Raw genomic sequence first — 7560 nt, forward strand, 5'->3', positions numbered from 1 at the left:
ATATATATATATATATATATATATATATATATATATATATATATATATATATATATATATATATATATTAGTTCCTTTAAGAAACCATAACAAGTGAAATAGGTACTTATTTCCGAAGGTTGACAAAATTAAATATATCAAGAGTACGGTCGCATGGAACTTCACGAACTAAGTTGGAAGGTTCGAACACTATTTATTTTTTTACAAACATAATACTGTTATATATATAATTTTGTATTAGTTTAACTAGTTTTAGTGTCAATGGTATATACTTGATTGTCAATGGTATATACTTGAATTTTTAGTATATTACCGCAAATGTTCATAATAAAATTGTATAAGTCATGTCAGCTTATTTGTGCGTCTGATCTTTCAATGCTTCTACTTAAACGAATTTAATCTCGAGTATTAAACTTACAATACAAACTATAATACGCTAATATTTGTTAGAACTCAGTAACATTAACGGTAAACAATAATGTTGGTGTCGTTTTTTTGTATTTTCAGTTAATTATTTTATTAAGCAGATACAACCTACAAATGCATTTTAATCAATAAGTATACTAAAACATATAAGCATTTCAATCAATTAGTATACTACAACATATAAGCATTTCAATCAATTAGTATACTAAAACATATAAGCATTTCAATCAATTAGTATACTAAAACATATAAGCATTTCAATCAATTAGTATACTTAAACATATAAGCATTTCAATCAATAAGTATACTAAAGCATATAAGCATTTTAATCAATTAGTATACTAAAACATATAAGCATTTCAATCAATTAGTATACTAAAACATATAAGCATTTAAATCAATTAGTATACTTAAACATATATGCATTTCAATAAATTAGTAATGGTTTATGCTTTATTATGAGGCGCGTTATATGCCAACGTTACGAAATCCCAACAATATCTTCACTCAATCTCTACAACATTCTATATCCAAGCAACAGCCTTACTTTACAGTCATAATAAAGCATAAACCAGTAATGAAAACACGTAGTTACGACGAATACATTTATTTTTGCTTTAAGAATTCTACAGGAATAGTGAAACGCAAGATTTGATGGTTGGATATTGTTTTAATATATTATGCCAACGTTACGAAATCCCAACAATATCTTCACTCAATCTCTACAACATTCTATATCCAAGCAACAGCCTTACTTTACATTCATAATAAAGCATAAACCAGTAATGAAAAACACGTAGTTACGACGAATACATTTATATTTGCTTTAAAGGGATCTTTTCACGGTTTGATAAATTGACAAAATTGAAAAAAATTGTTTCAGATTCGCAAATTTTCGTTTTAGTTATGATATTTGTGAGGAAACAGTATTACTAAACATTTTCCATTGTCCAATATAGCCATTATATGTATCTTTTGACGATTTGAAAACCTAAAAATTATAAAGCTTTGCACCGCGAAACGATTGAATAATTTGGAGAGTTCTGTTGTTGTCGTTTAAATTTACGAAACTACGAAGATTGCTTAAATAAGGTATAAAATACTTACATAGTGTATATCCGACGGAATAGCCGAGAGGGCTAATGCGTTTTTGCTTCAGACTTACTCCAGGACTCCGGGGGTCACTGGTTTGAGCCCTGGTACCGGCTACTTTTTTTTTTTAAATTTTATTCTTGATTTTTTACTGGAGCTTTTAAGATCCAATGTTTACATTTATCAATATAAAGCATTTAATGACAAACTACAAAATATGCCAAAATCTGTGAAAAGGCCCCTTTAAGAATTCTACAAGAATAATGAAACGCAAGATTTGATGGTTGGATATTGTTTTAATATAATAACCGGTATATTTGTTTTAATATTCTCTGATGATAATAACATCGTTTCACCTCTTAAAAATAATACCCGTTCGTAGTGATCATATGTGCACAGGTATCAAACGCACATGCAGTTGCATATCAACAATTTCAACACTCAAATGGACTGATTGGTCATTGGGCAGTGTCAAGGAAGCATAATATTGAAGATTAAACCATGCATTAATAAGCTTTTTTATGTTAATTTTCAGGCGATAACTCAACAGAGATGGTAACAACCCTGATCGGTTTGTAGTTTTACACAATTACTATTTTGATACTGTTTTTTTTTTGAAGTCACAGTGTGTTGCACGGCACTTGCGTGTTTATTTAACATGCATATAATAACATCAATAGAAAATGTCAAAATTCAAAGCGTTGCACTGCCATTTAAACGATCAAAAACACACACTGTCATTTAAACGATCAAAACACAATATTGAGCCATTTCTGTCACCCAAACTGTCTTTAGAAGATTTAAGACCTATAGATGATTGGATGATTGACTCCTATAGATGATTGGATGATTGACTCTACTATAGATGATTGGATGATTGACTCCAACCATCAAGCAGCTTTCTAACTTTGTGTGTAATTTTCAGTCGTTCCCAACAAGCCAGTCCGGATGGTACCTTTATATTATTATTACTACTATTATTATTAGTATTTTTTCCAATCTTTTGAATGTTATTTTCAGATGATGTGGGTACAACAGAGACCATCTTATCCGGTTTGTAGCTCTACATCAATAATAAAAATTGTAATACTGTGTTATTAAAAATCAACTCTACAAGTAATTTAACCGATCACAAGTTATAGCGTGCGAAACGAAATTCCTCCTTCTTTGTTCAATGTAAAATATGCAATACTTAATGTCATTTTGACCATGACGAAGTCCATTTCCATTTTATCACAAGACATGGTTGGCAAAATAAGACCATGATATTTTGAGAGAAAAAAATCATTTACATGATCTAACTATAATACGCTAATATTTGTTAGAACTCAGTAACATTAACTTGAAACAATAATCTTGGTGTCGTTTTTTTTGCATTTTTAGTTAATTATTTCATGAAGCAGATACAACTTACAAATGCATTTCAATCAATTAGTATACTAAAAGATATCAGCGACATTATTTTTTGATATCGTGAAAATACTAATATACATCAAATTCGACATATATCTGCTGCGTATACCCATTTAGAAGCCGATCCGCACCTTATGAATGTATAGGAAACATATTAATAATGTAATATCATAAGCTAATTTGGCTTACGATTTTCAGTGTTTTTAATTTGTGGGGTCAGTGAAGCAAAAAGAAAAACGAAAAAAAAAAAAAAAAACTGATATCAATACGTAAAACACCTACATATGTGTATATACATGCTGAAAGTGAGTTTTCACATTCTTTTTTTTCATAATTCATACATGTACAGCGATTGTTGATTTTGAAAACGTATTAAGAACTCGAATCTCACTAAGATCACTTTTCCCTTGAAACGTAGAACCTCAACTAAAGCAAGCAAGTTCAGGTCGAGACCATGTTTGAAATGGCCTGTTCTGTTTATTATGTAAATCCCTGTATACCCATGTCAATCTTTACACAATTTTACGGATAACCTTCAACTGTAGTAAAACCGTCATAACAATACATGTCCTTGACTTGTATTCTAAGCTGAATGCATTTAAGATATTTAAAAGCTACTCATATGATTTTCAAGAATAAATTTGTTCACAGTTTTTTGTTTTTCAATGATTTTTTAAGACGAATGTTCGGTTTATTGTTACCCTACTTTGCTTTTCTTTCCTGTCTAAGTCTGCAACTTTAAAACATAACAACGATTTCTTTATGAGCGTCAATGCATCAAAGGTCGAAAAAATAATTACATAACGAATGTCTTTAATAACCGATAACATGTTTTTAAATTAATCAAGATTATTTCTTAGAGAGGATTGCGTCGCATATATCCAATATTTAGTATACTTTCACCTTCTTTATAATTAAGGTCGTGTACCAGAGTAAGAAACAATGAAGACTGTCATAAAAGGGCTGAGTGGTAACATTTATCTCAACATTTTAAAAGAAACGAACTGCGGCAGTTTTAACAATTTGATCTGATTGGTTTATGAACGAGGGATGATTGTTGCCATGACAAACGTATGATGAAGTTATAGCTTTTGAAACAATGTCATAGGTATCATAAATACCGCTTCGGATTCTATTCCCACCCTACCTAATGACTCCTGGTATTTTGAACGGTAGGATATTGGTGCAATTATATTTGCTTATTTAAATTCTTTGATCATAATTTCGTGATAGCAATTCATGTAAATAATATATACGCATATATGTAACGATAATATACCAACAAAATCCACAATAATGGTATAGTAGGTAATTGTTTAAGTTTAATTGCGAATAAGGTTACTTTACCCGTGAATTATAGATTAACAACAACCAAGCTTTCCGTTTTTTTTGGCGTCGCCTTCTAAACCTGTTTAACACCTAAAGCAAATACAATGTTGGAGAAATTGCACGCCAGTACACATGCATAAATAACTGGCAGTTTGCAGTAGGATCAATTGCTTTAATACCTAAACTAAGCCATATCGAAAAACATTCTATCTTGTCAAAATGTTTTCAACTATAATATCTAGTTGGCTTTCTTTCCTGTGCTGTTCAGCGTAAAGACTCTTTAAAAATCCACGCTAATCTTCTGGATTTGTTCATGCATTTTTTGTTCTGCATTGTATACGAGTATACGTGTTGGTATCGGTTTGTGTTAAGAATATTTTGCTGTGATATATTTGCCACATTTTGCGGTATTATACAGTTGTTTTTGCAACGTCAACATCGGAACCTAATTATGTTTCTAAGCCACTTTGCATAAAAAGTTTTGATAAGGTCCTCAAAGAAAATTGTGAAATGTAAAATATGTATTTGTCAATTTAAATCCAGATTTGCAACAAGGCAAAATGCGAGATGAAGGCAACATATCGTTACATTATTAAGTTCGGCAAACATATTCATACATAAGTAATTGCATTTAGCTGAGCAAAATTTAAATTGATATCTGGAATTATCAACTCTGTGACACACACCGTTTTTATGTATATGCTTATTCTCACAAAACCTAGTCTTTGTTGATCGTTTACATTCTTGGGCAAGGGTCTCCGATAAGATTGTAAAATCCGTTTAAATTCAAATGTTGGTGGATTTAACACGATAAAGAAAAGACCCGAAAAACATTTCAGATATATATGTCATATCTCTGCGAGTGTATTGACGGACATTTTCAACAATAAAAGCCAAATTAAGAACAACGTCGTATATCTATCTATGTTAAAGAGATTTATTGTTAGTGTTATTTTCAGGCAGTTCGTCGACCACAGACACAGATATGGCATCGACAAGATCTGGTTTGGAACTTTACATTATTATTCTTATTGTGATAGTGTGGAATGGGTTTTGCACCGCCTTTTCGTGTAAATTCAACTTCCATTTAAACACATCAACAAGAATAAAAGAAGTCCAAATTAAAATATGTCCTACTGGTCAACAAACCGATCAAAGGTCACGCATGCGCATGCCAATTCTTTCTTTGTTAGTTATAACATTAGCAATATTTTATGTCATTTGGACCATGGTCTAGTGACTTTCCACTTTATCACCAGGCATTGTTAGCAAAGAAAGGCCAATACACTTTAAAAGTTTTTATAAAACGGATGTAGTTATTTGCAGTGTAAATTAAAACGTAACTAATTTGAAATAACAAACTGGCCTTTTTAATGCCACTTCAACAACTCCTTTTATTTTAGATCCGTCTTCAACAACTTGCAACAAAGGGAGCCAACTATCAAGTGCTTCGAAGACAACCGTGCTTGCATTGGTTTTGACCATGTCCCTTATGTAACAAATTAATTTTTTGTTGTCTTTTCAATTACCCTTTCTGTCAAAGATGCAAGTGCAAGATGATCAATAAGTATTGAGGAAACGTATAATCACTAAGGTTTGTTTGTGTATTTGATCGTGATAAATAATAATACATTAAAACAACTTGTCTTAACAATAAACTACGAAACCAATGTTGCTGCATAACCCTATTTAGCATATTAGTTGTGTTATATTTTTGTGTGTCTTTTATTGCTTTTAAATTTGAAAAACGATGCTTTGTGGTTTATGCTTGTTTACATATGAGTGTTTTGTGATACAATCTGGGCTATGTATGGGATTTTGGTTGGCAATCAACCGGTCAAAGGGACATTTTCACAGATTTGGCATGTATTGAAGTTTGTCATTGAATGCTTTATATTGATAAATATAAACATTGGATCTAAAAGCTCCAGTAAAAACAAGAGTAACATTAAAGAAAGAAATAAGTTACCTCTGACCGGGCTCGAACCACTGACCCCTGGAGTAAAAGTCTAACTCTTAGTCCACTCAGCCATCAGTGATCATGCAATGAATGATGTAAAGTTTATATAAGCAATCCTCGTAGTGTCACAAAATATAACGACACCAACAGAGCTCTCCAAATTATTCAATCGTTTCGCGTTGCAACACTTTATAATTTTCAGGGTTTTAAATCGTCAAAAGATGCATACATGCATTATGGATATTGTAGAGCATGGTATATGTTAATAATTACTGTTTCCTCACAAATACCATAACTTCAACAAAGATTTACGGATCTGAAACATTTTATTTTTAATTTTGCCAATTTACAAAAACGCCAAAAGGCCCCTTTAAACCCCGCACTTTTTTGCATTGGCTATTCCAAGGTTGACACCAGTTTGCATCATGATTTTGTGTTTATAGCCACACACCTTGAAATGAAATACATGTTAATCAATACATATAAATGCAATTTAAAAGTGTGCAAAATTGTCATTAAATCTTTAGCCTAGTTAGCAAGTTATTTATTATTATTTTTAATTTTACAATCGAAAGTAGGATTTCTATACGTATACGTGAATTTCGACAAACGCGATTATTTTTTAGTTTTAAAGCGCAAAAAATACGGATTTCTACCTTATTACCACCATATATGTTCTAAATGGCATAGATAAAATTAAATCTATAGCCTAGTTAGCAAGTAATTTATTATTTTTCAAACGGTAGCGCTTTAAAAACCGAAAGTAGGATTTCTAGACGTATACGTCCATTTTAACAAATGCGATTATTTTTAAGTTTTAAAGGGGCTTTTTCACAGTTTTTGACGTGTTTTGAAGTTTGTCATTAAATGCTTTATATGGAAAAATCTATACATTGGATCTAAAAAAAACTCCAGTAAAAAATCAAGAATAAAATTAAAATAAGAAAGAAAAAGTAACCCTCAGCAGGGCTCGAACCACTGACCCCTGGAGTCCTGGAGTAAAAAACAATAATACCACACGGCCATCCAAGTATGTTTAACAGAGGTATTTTATACTTTATATAAGCAATCTTCGTAGTTTCACAAAATAAAACGACAACAACAGAATTTTCCAAATTATTCAATCGTTTCGCGTTGCAACGCTTTATAATTTTAAGGTTTTTATATCGTCAAAAGATGCATATAATGGCTATAATAGAGTATGGTAAATGTTCAGTATTACTGTTTCCTCACAAATATCATAACGGAAACGAAAATTTGCGAATCTGAAACAACTTTTTCGGCATAGCTGTTTAACGCCACTTTTGACCTTACCTGACCTTTGTAAGTGTCCAATAAAA

At 31.2% G+C, this 7560-nt stretch overlaps 1 long non-coding RNA gene across 1 annotated transcript; it reads left to right on the forward strand.

Annotated features, from left to right (window-relative positions):
• The first annotated feature begins 2052 nt into the window (after positions 1 to 2052).
• On the forward strand, positions 2053 to 6721 carry LOC127832332 (uncharacterized). The gene is made up of 4 exons (XR_008026802.1): positions 2053 to 2089; positions 2539 to 2571; positions 5220 to 5264; positions 5664 to 6721. It is a non-coding gene; the product is annotated as an uncharacterized LOC127832332 (long non-coding RNA).
• The last annotated feature ends 839 nt before the right edge of the window (positions 6722 to 7560 follow it).

This window comes from Dreissena polymorpha, chromosome 5 (assembly GCF_020536995.1).
Source record: "Dreissena polymorpha isolate Duluth1 chromosome 5, UMN_Dpol_1.0, whole genome shotgun sequence".
NCBI lineage: Eukaryota > Metazoa > Mollusca > Bivalvia > Myida > Dreissenidae > Dreissena > Dreissena polymorpha.